Here is a 12,783-nt window from a genome sequence, read left to right as displayed (position 1 = left end):
GGACACAAGTATATAGGGGGTTGAGAAAGGCAAATATGCACATTTCTACCTATACTAAGAAGTTTGTGGGGTTTAGGGGCACGGTAACACGTCTTTGGTGTATTACTTAATCCCGCCTCTTACCTGAGTTCGTAGGTTACCCTGGGTGTGCCGATCTGGGCTGGGACAGGAAAGGCAATCGGTGTGGGAAAACTCCAAACGCCTTAGGGCAAATGCACAACACCAGGAAAGGCGGACAAATAAATGCTGGTGTATGGTATATTAGTATTCTGATGTTATGTTGGTTGTCTCCGTCCCAGTACACTCGTCGATTTTGTATTTTTTTTAAAAGGTGGTAATGCATGACACACTGTCTTACTGCATTTACAACATTAAAGTAGTCATTTAAAAAAAATGTATGGTGCAGTTTAGAAAATGGAAATAGTTTTCAAGAATCCTCACTTGGAAGGCTAATTAGCCTGCCTTTCCTCTGTGGTTGGATGGCTGTTCTCTGGGTAGCAGCATGGAGGTGGCCCCAATGTCCTTCCTACTCGGGCCAACCGAGGCTGGCTCCCACGGTCAGTAGGAGTCTGGGGCCTGTAAGGGGTGTCCTTGCTGTGCTGCATATGCCTGCAGCGACCCCGCTCCCCCCCACATAATAGTAAAAGCACAATGAGACCAGGGTCTAATGGGCTCATAATAATCCACACAGAAACAGTTGCAAAACTTAGAAACACAAAGATCACAGTTTATTGGAGCACAAAACTCAGGGCGGTCCCAGCAACAGCAGTAATACAAGATTATAAACTAAGGGGTGACCTGTGCCACTCCCTGTTGGCCATTTGCAAAGAGCGACCATCCGCTTCTGGTTTCCATGACTGCCAGTCAGTCTTTCTCTGGACCACTGACTTCAGGTGACAGTGTCAGCTGTCCCTAAGGGGAGTCAGTGCCCATCGACCGGTTTTGGCTCGAGTGCAGCCATTCCGGAACCGCTCGTGGCCGCAACCACAGTGTCCAAGTTCTCCTCTACGGCTTGGACCGCATCCCAACTCTGCCACGCTTTGCCCCGATACCTATGCTCCTTTGCATGCACATCTCATACCTATGCCTGTTTATGCACATTCTGCCCCGTCCAGGGCTGTGAACCCCCCACCCCCACGGGGGAAAAACATTAACTCCCTGCCATGAGAGCCCCTGGCATCTGTCTGCCAGGTCTGTCACTCCCATAACCTTCATATGTATCACATACTCTTCTGCTCCATTGGGAGCAGACTGCCTTTGGTACCTGACTGACAAGTCTATCACTTTCCCATAACTCCTGTGTGGATCACCAGTTTCTGTTCGAGAATGGCCCACCTCTGGTATAACCATGTCACAAACCAAATTGTACATTCTAAAAGCTGAGTTACAGCCCCCATTGTGCAGTCTCCCAGACCTGCAGTGATTTCATAAACTGATAACCGGCAGGTTGCACCCTGGGGCTTTCTCTCTGTGTTACCTCCCCAGTGTGCAGGTAGCAGTTGTTGGTATACCCACATAATGGGGCCCCCACGGGTTTCACTTTTCTGCCAGTGTTGTTCGTAGCACATATTCATAATCACTTGTTCATCCACCCCAATGTAGTTGGCGCTCACTTCGAAAGAAAATGTAATGTTTTATTGTACCCAGCCAGGATATCTACCTGTGGTGTGCCGTTCCCAAACCCATATTGCTGCAGAGCGCTCAACCCATGGACTATCCGTGCTCTTGAAACCATCAGTTAAGCATTATTGAGCCGTGTTTACAACCTTTCCGCTATATAGAGGAGCCCTGTGTCAGTGCACCTTTTCTATTACTTCCACATCCTCTTGTAAGGTAGTACTGCTGATACTGACCTTGTTCAATAACCCTGGGGGCCCTCAAGCGTCATTAATACCGTGAAGTATGCTCCAAACTGGTTGCTATTCCTTCAATTTCTCTGTCCAATAAATACCATGTGAGCCCCCAGTTTGCTGGGCTGTCGCATCTTAATGCTCAGTCACCCATCATGTTAGGTGGTGTTCCACCCCTTTGGCCGTAGCCTGCTTTCTCTTAGTTGGCCTTTTGAACTGTCTGGAAAAGAAAATGCCCTAATATCTTACAAGTGGCCCCGTCCTCCCAGTCTCTTGTACCATTGAAGGCCTGGTGTCCAACAAAAACCATGCACATGTCTTCCATTTTTGGACCCTCGAATTGTACATAAAAAAACTCATTTTTAAATTGTCGATGTACTGAAGCTATCCATCCAGTCTTACCACCCAGCCTGTACCCTGTGAGAGTGTCCCACCTTACCACTGGGCACTTCTGCTGTGCTCATGACCATACCCCTGAGACCAACCTGAGGCGGTCCTCATCCTCCACAGAAATCTCTCTTCCCTATGACAACACATAAACATAAGTCTGTTATTGACACCGTAAGTATGCAGAACAATACCTCCCAGTTGGCCCCATCTGTGATGATGGGCCCTGTGGGTCTGTAATGCCATAATCCTATGGGGTGGGGGTATTTAGATGGTTCTAAATGGCAACCTTGTACTGCCATGCTGAATCTTTGGCGACCGCCACAGACCCACCGTCAACTGGTACATAGGGTCTATTAGTGTGGCGGGGAGGGGAGCCGAGATACATTCTCCTTCCCTTATCTGTTCTTACTCGAGGACCCAACATACCCCCTTCTTAATGCTTTCCTTTGTATGTCCATTTGTCAGACGTACTTTATTTAATGCAACACTGCTATGTAAACTCTGTTGTCCAAAAACCTCCAACTTTATATGGGGGGGCAACTCCTGTCTTTCCCTGCCGTGTTGCCCCCACTCCCTCCAGCATCCCTTGAATATGATCTTCCCATAGGACATATTTTACTTGTATTACTTTTACTGCCAAATCCAACTTGTTTATGAACCCCGGAGTGGGCCTTGTAGGGATCCAAACCTATGATCTGTGGCTCAAGTGCAGACCACTGCGGACCGCTGACCAGTCGGACTGCCTCTATTAATTGCCCAGCCCTTTGCCTGTAGTTGCCGCTGACTTCGCAGAGATTTTCCAAGCAAATGTGCTGAATTTTTGTCATGAGAAAATAATAATCCACCACTTCCCAATACATCTACTGTTCTCAACTATCTGCATCGGTGTCCCTATTAATGTTAGTATTAAGTATAGAACTGCTAAGTTATTAGAGAAGCAGCAATTGTCATCCAATTTGCAAGCCGAAGGCCCCAAAACAAGCGGCACCAAGTGACCGTATGTCACAATTTAGAGAAACCAGTCCTATTCCAAAACAGGTAATCCCCCTTATGAAAACCAGGCATAACATTACAAACCTTTAATTAAATGATCCCTTTACCCGACACGGGCAAACTCTCTTCAAGGAATGCAGCTTCGTACTCCTAAACTTTTCACTGGACATGAAATCTATAGGCTTCCAGGGGCCGGTAGCAGTAACTTTACCCCTTAGCAACGTCCTCAAGGTTGGCCCAGTTGGGTTGCATATAACAAGAAAAAGGTGCAGGTGGTCATAAAATCAGGGCAGTCAGAGGCCAGAGTTAATCAGCAATTTCGAATCGTTAATTTGAACATTAAGCCCATTCCCTGAAACGTGGGCGCTTTAAAATCCTGTCTGTATTTCTAAACCAGTCGCTACTGGGCAACATGTCCTGTGTCTTCCCGCGCCACTCGGGTCAAGAGGGCAAAGGCTGTGACCTTCCTAAATACCTGCCTGTACGTTTCTCCAGACTTGCCTGTCCAGCGTGAAATACACAACGGCGGCCGCATCGCGAATCCAGAACGGGACGATGACACGCACATCACGAAACTCAAGGGGTTATCTTCACTATCTGCGCTCACAACTATGAAGTATGATAGGCCAAATAATAGTTTGACAACAAATTAACTTATAGACATCAAATGTGTGGGTTTTATTGATGTGAAAAACAAACGCACATGGCTCGGAGTAATCCATATTATATCATCTGATGTTAGTGTAGTAAACAAACACACATAGGTCAAGGTTATCCAGATTATATCATCGTCTTCAGTTGATGAGTTCATACATGTGATTCCCTAAGTGTTAGTATTGCAAGTAGAAGTACAAAGTCACCATGTCAGTAAGATACATATCGCAAAAAGATACTTTCAAACACCCATGGGTAATGGTGAGATGTAACCCAATTGATAATTGAGAACGCCACGACATAAGATTCTGACATCTATGGGTAATGGTTAGAGGTAACCTAAATGGTAATTGAGATAAAGTCACGCCAACACGTGTTTTGACCCTCTAGGGTCGTCCTCGGGGCGTATGATGATTGTTACAGCACTGCTAGACACATCACACATGTAATATTTGGACAACAAACAATATATAAATACAATTGAAAAGCAAGTTAGGTCCATCAGGTGGTGTAACGAGGATAGAGGAAACAAAAAAGGGAGAGAAAAAATAATAAGGATTACTTAGTATATACAAAACCCGAGTGTTTAACAAGGACAACTGAATCAAGGTAATCGGTCATATCTTCAGATCATATATGGCTGAGGTAATACACATTTGGTTCATTTTATGGTGATACCCTACAGGTTAGTATTGTGAATTCAAAAAAGTTTATAAATTCGAATATCAAAACATGAGTGTGAATGTTATCTGTTGAAACATATTAGTTTGGAACTGCTTAGGATAATTTTGACAAGTCTTGAGGATTCAATTTCACCCAACATTGGTTATTGGCCTGTACGGCATACTGATATACTATATCTGTTTTGCCTTCTTGTGGAAAAAAGCATGACGAATCAATCCATCGAGATTAGAGGTAGACACCGTGTTTTCACGCAGAGCGTAGTATGGGTTAGAATCCAAAAGTTAGTGGTAGTACTCAGCCCCTCTTTCCTGAAACCTGACCCCATCAGACAGATGGATTGATTATGCTCAACTACTAAACCAGTTGGGTTCCACAAATGTGGTTCTTGTAACTATCTCCCCAAAGGTTTTTAAATGCCATGGGGGGGGGGTTACAAGAAGTATTTCATCAGTTGTCGCTCCAAATATGTAATTTATGGAATCCAATGCGTGTGTAAGAAAATGTATGTAGGCAGTACCATCCGCGAATTGCGAGTCAGGATTCATGAACACTTTTCCAACCTTAACAGTAAGGATCCGAAACTAACCTTTGCCATACACTGGCAAACTCGCCACCAGTTGGACCATCGAAAGGACATCAGATTCATCGGCTTACAATGGATCAAACCACATGTGGGAGGTGGCGATAGACAATTCAGACTGTGACAACGGGAAGCACGTATGATATGTCAATAACACTCTTCTACTCGGACTCAATCGGGAACATGAGCTCAATGTCTTCCTATGAATCTGTTAACAAACAAGTCTATATATTATCAAACATTTGAGGTATTAGACTATATTCTAATGTCAACAGAACGCCTCTGTGCACTTTTTCCAACTATACTGCATTACTGGCCAACATTAGAAGTATCACACGTTCTTGTAGTTTTTGGAAATATTTGGAATTTTTTATACTACCGAATGGACCTGCATTATAGGACTACTTATGTTTGGGGTGTATTTTACATGCACAATTTAAAATGCATAGCTTCATCTTTTCACCCAGATCCAGTATGATATATAGATCTGATTCTTTATGCTAGTAGAAATTACTTTTCCGCCCTTTTAACAACTACCAACTCTAAGTGCAATTTTGATATTTATTTAGACATATATGCCGTGCAGATCACTATCTCACATGTGTTAGTTGCTCTTTTATGTCAAACCGCGTCTTTTAACCTGAGACATGTTTTTCGCTAAATCCCAATATCTCACAGTTTCTTCAGTCAGTAAGCAACACTCGGGGAAAGTTACTCCTAGTAACGGAAATGGTTGCCATACAATGTGATAGTCATGAGTCACCTGACCAGAAGTGAACTACTGTATCACTTGGCAACCAGAAGCAGCAGCCGACGCTCACTGCTTCACTACAGCATCATTCTGCTATTGAGCAGAGAGAGCCACGCGCCATAATGGCAACATACTGGTAAGTTAGCTTAACGCGCCCACACACAACGCAATTTACTAAACGAATAGATGGGCATTTTGTTAAATACATATCATCTGAACCCACGGAGCACATGATCATTCGTAATATCTTTACAGATATAACTGTGACCACCACTACATCGCGAAAATACAAGAATGTGGCATCCACGCCTACGAAGTCCTAACAAGAGGTAAATACATAATGCCTCAGGTTCTACTGGCGATATATTGAATCAAGCTGTTTTCTATTCATAAACCAAATATCAGTGGATTATTTTGAGCATTCACTCATCAACAATTTTAATGTTTATTTTACACTGTGGTAGGAGAACCACAACACGTACAGTACAGTACAAGATCATAAGACACGGAGATGCACCAGCACTATTACACCATTTCCTTCCCGCGCTTCATTCAAATTGCAAGTAATCACCCTAAACTGCCACTAACTTTTGGATTCTAACCCATACTACGCGCTGGGTGAAAACGGTGTCTACCTCTAATCTCGATGGATTGATTCGGCATGCTTTTTTCCAAGAAGGGAAAACAGATATAGTAGATCAGTATGCCGTACAGGCCAATAACCAATGTTGGGTGAAATTGAATCCTCAAGACTTGTCAAAATTATCCTAAGTAGTTCCAAACTAATATGTTTCAACAGATAACATTCACACTCATGTTTTGATATTCGAATTTATTAAAAAAAAACGTTTTTTTGAATTCACAATACTAACCTGTAGGGTATCACCATAAAATGAACCAAATGTGTATTACCTCAGCCATATATGATCTGAAGATATGACTTTGATTACCTTGATTCAGTTGTCCTTGTTAAACACTCGGATTTTGAATATACTAAGTAATCCTTATTATTCTCTTTTTTTTGTTTCCTCTATCCTCGTTACACCACCTGATGGACCTAACTTGCTTTTCAATTGCATTTATATATTGTTTGTTGTCCAAATGTTACATGTGTGATGTGTCTAGCAGTGCTTCTAATTGCAATTTGCAATACAAACTCTTAGGGAATCACCTAAAACTGAATATCACATGTATGAACTCATCAACTGAAGACAAGATGATATAATCTGGATAACCTTGACCTATGTGCGTTTGTTTACTACACTAACGTCAGATGATATAATTTGGATTACTCTGAGCTATTTTTATTTGTTTTTCACATCATTAAAACCCACACCATTTGGTGTCTATAAGTTAACTTGTTGTCAAACTATTCTTTGGCCTATCATACTTCATAGTTGTGAGCGCAGATAGTGAGGATACCCCCTTGAGTTTAATTTTGCGTTTTAGGTGACAGTGAAAAGTCATCCTAACCTTCCCCACCGCCGCAGCACCCAATAAGACATGTACCTTGCATACTAAATCTAGATAGGATAGCGCACCTCCAGCATAGGGCTTATATTCACAAAACCCAAGCATCACGATCAATCACCCTTTGCTTCCCCATGCGATGGAACCATGGCCTGGAACCAGGCCTCGGAACAATGAAACAACGCGGCTTGTCGGCCGCATGGGAGAAACTTTAAAATTTAAATGCGAGACAAAGAAATAACCCTACCCGACTCAGCGGCTCAAGTCGAACCTTGCATTATAAACCCAAGGGCCCGGGCCCAAAGAACAGTAACTAAATAGGCTGCCGGCACTCCATATAGCTGTTGCCCGCTGCACGTTTACCAGGAAACAAATGTAGGACTTGCCTTCATCAGAGGGACCAAGCTACCAACAGCAGGCCAGCCCGCTTGAAAAACATACTACCTCCAAAAATTCTCAGACTTCAAGCGGGGGCAGGGTGTTTTGCGGAAACCAAAGTGGAAGGCAGCCCCCGCCTTCTGAGTGCTCCCCGCCCTGAGACCGGATGTGTCGGACTCAGGGATACCTACTTCCGCCTCCAGGTGGGAGGAGGAGGTGAGGCGTTGCGTGTGCTTGTGAGGGATGGCCAGGGGGGGCAGCCTGCCATGTCCCTGTAGCTGCGCCAGCCTCTTAAACTATCCAGAGCTCCCTTCCTTTTAAGATCCGGCTACATCCGTGATGGGGTGGGGCCTGCTGTTCTTGTGGCGGTGCTGAGCAGCGAGCCTGGGCCGCTGCGGTAGAAATAGTGCAGAAACCCTCCTGACAATGGGACGCTGCTTCAATGAGAAGGGAGGATAAACCAGGTAATAATTTTGTGTCCCGGAGTGCTCGGCTCGACCCTCCAGAGTGATGGTCAGGCTATCTCAACTGAACTAACAGTGCTGCACTCGTGGCGTTCAGGCCTCTTGCTTTGGTTTTTGTTTGGAAGGGACACCCGCGCGGCAAGCGCTACATAATAGCCCGGACGGGAGGATACTTCGGCAACAATAGGTGTAATAAAAATTTTGAAAGAGTCGTATCTAATTAAGTTACATTTGCAATACAGGTGCTTAATGATATGAATGTTGTCTTGTGTTTAAAAATAAAAAAGTTTTTATTGTATTTTATCATGAAATTGTCGATAAAATGGTCTGTGTGTAAGGTTGTGTATTGTCACAATAAATAAAATGGGCCAAACTGAAAAAGGTTACGTTGTTTAAACATACAAGGTAGAAACCATGATGCCAAATGCTGCGCATGGATGGGACAACTAATCTCCCTACATAGAGGAATAAAAAGGCGAGAGCAAATCGATTTTAAAAAGGAGGTTTAGGAGTAGGCTATTTTTACTAATGACAAGTGGAACAACTCCAGAATGAACTTGTACAACTTAATTAAAGGTGGGTCACTCCAGGCCTCAAAATTTGCACTATTCACTAGCTAGTAACAATTTACTCTTGGCAAGTCATAAATGGTTGGTGCTCTGTGTATGTGGAAAACTGATGGAGCAGGAGATTGTCTATGCCTGCCTAATAGCTTGCAACTTGAAATGTGTACCCCGAGTCACGCTATAACGTTGGAGATACCCTGAATGAAAATAGAGTTTTAAAAGTAAACTGGTAAAGGTCAAATTAAGTTTTGGTTTTTGTTCCATTTTGGATTTCAAGAAAATATGTTTGTGTCCAGGTTGTAAAGCCATTTTAACGCATGTATGTGATCTTAGCATTTTGATAAATCTGCCTCGAAGAAGCACGGGAGGGCGAAACATGCCCTTTTCAGGAGTTAGATATTTATCATGTTTGTATTTGTTAAATTATCTGTTTTGAAACATAAACATTTGGCTTATTTGTTGAAAGGCAACATTGCTTTCAAATAGGTGTCTACAACCACAAGTTTGAAAGAATATGTAGGTCTCTAATCTGTAAGAAGTAAGCTGTGATCCCAGCTATGTAAGATGCAGATTTTTGCTTGCTTTTATATTTTGTAAGTCTACAATGTGTTGTATCCTATCTGGATTCAGACCACGCAGCTACAGAGCCAAACCCAGTAAGCCACAATCGCATGTGTTGCTCTACTTGTAGTTGTGTTAGGTAAACCTGTTGTTGAACTGTTTAGGTCTCATGTCCCAATAAGCAAGCCTAGTAATGCCTAGTGTTTTGAAGGTTATTCTGTGCTTGTTTTGAAGGTTATTCTGTGCTTGGTGTGACATCAAATTTAAACCGATCTATTTGCTGCCCTGGGTTTGGAGACGGGCTGCTTGAGAGGTGGTGGTTGAATGGGCAGGGAATATAGCAGCCAGTTGTACAAATGAACGGGGTGAGAAGGGGCAAGATGAGTGGACCAAAGGGGCAGGGAGGAGTTGACAGAGGAAAGATGAGTGAGGTTTAGTGGGAAACTATGTACAAGGCATGCCCTGGATTTGTTTTGTCTAGGTAGGTTTGAGTTGATGGTGCTTACTTTGGGTTACCTTACGTTACTATCCAAGAGCGATATAAACTCGATTTTAAAGGGCATCGGCTCTTTTGCTTGTGTGGAGAAACTGGGTGCAGCATCTTTTCTGCCATAGAAAGGGAAATGTTTGCGGTTCTAGCTGCAGGGTAAGGCTCCCAGTTGACCTGGTGTTTTCTCACCTACCAATGTCCTTGGAATAGGGCCAATCTCATGCACTCCATCACTTCTTTCTAAGAAGATAATTTCTTAATGAGGTAAACTACTTGCCCAGCCCAGTAGGCTCGGCTCTCCTCTCTTAATTTCTACTTGCAATACTAAAGTGGGGGTGGGAGGGGAAATCGTGGGTGCCCCATATCCGTGTTTTTATTATTTTTTTTTTTACATTTTCTCAGACTTTCTCTAAGACATGAGATTTCAATCCACAGCAACAGTTTTTTCTTTTTTAAACGACTTTATATTAGGTTTTGCACAGAAGTGGCTTCACCAAAGACAGCAACAATCAATTCAACATTAAAGCATCGACACTTGTATCACTTGATCCAAAGCTTCCCTCACCTCTTCTCCCCCCTTCACATTTTTCTCTGCCTTCTCCTCTCCTTCACCCCCCCACCTCCACCACTGTCCTTTCCACCACGAATTCTATGTTTCCTCTCATCCCCATCTTCCCCCAAATCTTCTCGTACTTCTGCGGGCAGTTTCTATATTTGTACACTGCTTGGTCCTATATCTTTAACATCCATCCCAGATCTCAACGCTGCGATTGTCAGGGCTTTCAGGCTCATCCACTTCTCTGCTATAGCTCCTTTACACTATGCATGTTATATCCAGGAATCACTTGTCATACCTGTTCATCTCCTCCTCTCCCCAAATCCCGAGGAACACTCCCCTGGGGTCCAAGCGTAATGGTCTCTCCTAGGCCCCTTCTACCTCTTGTCGCCCTTCCCCCGTACCTGTAGCTTTGGGCATTGCCAGGCCATGTGAATATAAGTCCCACTATGGATCCTGCATTTAGGGCAAGTGTCGTCATCTCCTTTACCCATCCTCCTTAGTTTGTCCCTGCAATAGTAGATCCTGTGCTGGTATTTGAATTGTATCTGCCTCAGATGGGCTGCTGCTGCTACTTCCCTGGGGTACTGTAGTGCCGCCCTCTATCCCCCACATCCTTCACCCATTTCTCCCTCAAACCTTCTAGTTGTACCATAGATTTAAGAATGTGAACCTTTGGTTTATATTGGTTTTCTCTTAATCTCCCCGTCAAGTATGTTCAGCGGCGGAGCAATGAAGTCGTAGGTCCCCAGTGCTCCTGGACCACGTTAGATATCCTGAGGAAATCTGCAACAAAGAACCCCATGGTTTTGCATGGAAACAGCGGGACTGGAAGCCGAAGTGCCGGAGATTCGACTGACTCCTCTGGGGGAGTTATTGTGGTGGGGAAACAGAGCAACTTCACTCTAGAGGTTTGACGGTTCGCGCGGGTCTAAGATGGCCACCGGAGCGATCTAAGGAGCTTCGGGGAAGGACTGAGTGTCGCCGAGGAGGTGTGGAGGTTCAGCATGTTGGCGGCGAGCTGGAGGCAAGTGGTGGTCATCCCCGCCTGAGAGGAGGGAGATGGCTGGTGGCTCGGAAACAGCGCCTGTAGCGGGGGGAGGTGTAGGAGACTCACCCACTGGGGGGCGGCGCAGGTCCGCTGAAGGGAAGCCACGTAGAGGAGTGCTGATGGAGTTGAAAGGAAGGCTGACCGGCGCGCTGCAGCGACACCCGTGATGAGAGGAACGGAGAGCCGGGCGGGAGCTGCCGCGGACGCCTCCGATGGGAGTGAGGCTTGGAGACGGAGGAGCGCAGCCACGGAGGTGCAGGTAGCCCGTCTTGCACAGAGCCCTGGCCTGCATTCGCAACGGCTGGGCTGAGATCGAAGGTTTGGTGAGGCTGAGCAGAGGGGTGCGGGCAGAGAAGAGTTTGGTACGCCCTCCCCTTGAGGGCAGGTGGAACACCCGAGGAGCGGGTGGCGAGCTGTGGCATCAGACCCCGGAGGGGACTGGACGTTGGGGAAAGGAGAAGAGTAAGGGGGAAGCCCTATGCAGAGGACATCCTGGTGTGCATGAGAGGCTGTGGTTGAGGAACTGCAAAGGTGGAGGAGACAGGCTGAGGCGGCCTGGGCGGCGTGGGATCGGCAAGGGATAAGACACACGGTGAAGAAGACTAGCATGGGAGAAAAACTTTGATGGCCCATACCTGAGGGGGGGTGGGGAGTGAAATACCCCTGGCAGGACTGAGGAACTCAGTGGCCCTTAACTTCGGGTAAGGACACAAGTCATAGCTAGTCTGTCACGCAATACCTCTTCAAGATTGGACATTGAATGAACACTTGAGGTTTCTGGTGGTGGAGAGTCTGAATTCAGGGATTGGAGTGTCCACCCCCCTGCCCCTCCTGTCCAATATGGGCAAGCCCATATAAGTACACAGAGGCAAACAATAGGGCTCCTAAGCAGGATAGCCCGGAGCGACAGGCGGGGGAGAGGTCCATTGATGGGGAGGAAGGCGCAGTGACTTTGGACTCATTAATGGCGGCAATACAAGCTTCAAGAGTCACCCTTCAGGAAAGTATCAAGGAGGTGGGAGTGGACGTCTCCTTGGTGAGGGCAGACCTCTGTAAAGTATGTGAGAGGGTCACAGAGGTGGAACAGAGGGTTTCCACGGTGGAAGATGACATCCAGAAGCTCAAGAACCAGGTGGGGGCGACCCGGATGTTGGAAGTGAGAGCCGAAGATGTGGAGGGCCGTTCCAGGCGGTGCAATATACGTCTGGTCGGAGTTCCGGAGAAAGAAGGCGGCCCCAGTACAGAACTATTTGTGGAGAACCTGACCCTCCGGGTGTTGGGCATTAAGGCTTTGTCTAAACTCTTCACAGTGGAAAGGGCTCACAGGGTGCTGGGAAGGCCCCCA

At 45.5% G+C, this 12,783-nt stretch overlaps 1 protein-coding gene across 2 annotated transcripts in view; it reads left to right on the top strand.

Moving 5' to 3' along the window:
- Positions 1-12,783, top strand: part of MPZL1 (myelin protein zero like 1) — a 356,406-nt gene that overhangs the window by 547 nt on the left and 343,076 nt on the right. The window lies entirely within an intron of this gene.

Source organism: Ambystoma mexicanum, chromosome 7p (assembly GCF_040938575.1).
Source record: "Ambystoma mexicanum isolate Mex_15411 chromosome 7p, UKY_AmexF1_1, whole genome shotgun sequence".
NCBI lineage: Eukaryota > Metazoa > Chordata > Amphibia > Caudata > Ambystomatidae > Ambystoma > Ambystoma mexicanum.
The sequence above is the reverse complement of the archived record's forward strand: the minus strand, read 5'-3'. Positions and strand labels throughout refer to the sequence as shown.